Source organism: Bidens hawaiensis, unplaced genomic scaffold (genome assembly GCF_021521415.1).
Source record: "Bidens hawaiensis isolate Kalapana, Puna unplaced genomic scaffold, B.hawaiensis_p1.1 tig00038202_1, whole genome shotgun sequence".
NCBI classification, from domain to species: Eukaryota; Viridiplantae; Streptophyta; class Magnoliopsida; order Asterales; family Asteraceae; genus Bidens; species Bidens hawaiensis.
The window spans coordinates 48,514-49,658 of record NW_027496711.1 but is presented as its reverse complement, the minus strand read 5'-3'; the positions used below and the strand labels follow the sequence as shown (position 1 = coordinate 49,658).

The 1,145-nt window shown below is 31.0% G+C and overlaps 1 long non-coding RNA gene across 1 annotated transcript; it reads right to left on the bottom strand.

The window, feature by feature from the left end:
* Nucleotides 1-250: 250 nt before the first annotated feature.
* LOC143590183 (uncharacterized) lies at nt 251-796 on the bottom strand. The gene is made up of 4 exons (XR_013145425.1): nt 781-796; nt 641-694; nt 456-519; nt 251-300 (listed from the first exon to the last, which is right to left on the bottom strand). It is a non-coding gene; the product is annotated as an uncharacterized LOC143590183 (long non-coding RNA).
* Between the last annotated feature and the right edge of the window lie 349 nt (nt 797-1,145).

Here is a 1,145-nt window from a genome sequence, read left to right as displayed (position 1 = left end):
ATGTCAATGTTAAAACTTATATAACACATCACTGACTATTTTTAGGCTACCACACTATCATTTGACCAATTCAATCTCAAAGTTGACATTTTACTTCAACTCAACTTTTTAAGAGAAATACCAAATATGCCCTTAACAATATGCAATTTATATTTGTAAGTTTCTGTGGATCTGACCCAATTTCAAATAACGTCTAGCAGTCTAAACCTCATTTGAATTACAAACGTAATCTATTTCAATTTAACTCTAGTACAGGTATGCATGTGACTTTTGATTGACCATTATAAAAGAGCAATTGTGCTGAAAGAAAGATAAATCAAGTCACATAAACATGGATGATAGCATCATTTTCAACCAATAAAAAAATGCAACATATCAGGCAATAATCTAAGCTTATAAGTCCACAAACATGTGAATTTCAAAATCTAAATATTTGAGTGTCATGTTCTACATACGTTCTGTACAACTGAAGAGGTACACTTTCTTCCCATGTAATACCCCGCCCTCTTCGAATGCCTCCTGCACGGTTTGATGAAGAGATAAAAAGTTGCTTAGTTATGTGACATTTATTAGATAAATAAAACATTAAAAAATAATCAATTCTTTTTGGATGTTAAACAAACGCTACAGTATTACTCACCTCTAGATTTGAGAAATTCCAATTGTATTCAGAAAGTAAGTCGAGTTGGTCCCACTGTCAAGAAAATGTAAAATTCAATAAGTAGCCTACACCAAAAAAAAAGAACAATATAAAAAATGAACATTAATGATCACACACACCTCTGTCCCAACAGGAAAGTTCTGCTTCCATAAATCCTCCTGCAAAAACAAGTAAAAAAATAAAACCATTGAAAGAAAAGAAGGTATAATCTTAGTCATGACTAGTGAGAAAGTAAAAACAAGCATCATGTTCAAGTGTTTCAAAAAGATAACTAAGTTCAACAATAAAAACAGATTATGACCAGTTAAGCATTAATGCAAAACTATTGTGATACATATTTTGATAAGAGAAAATTACACAATTCATTATAAATCAAGCACAACCTCTAAAACTATAGCATTATAGAAGCATCTACATATAAATCCGTAACAGGGCCCATATAAGTTTTAACCTCAAGATTCTGAAGATTGAGTTTAACATGCAC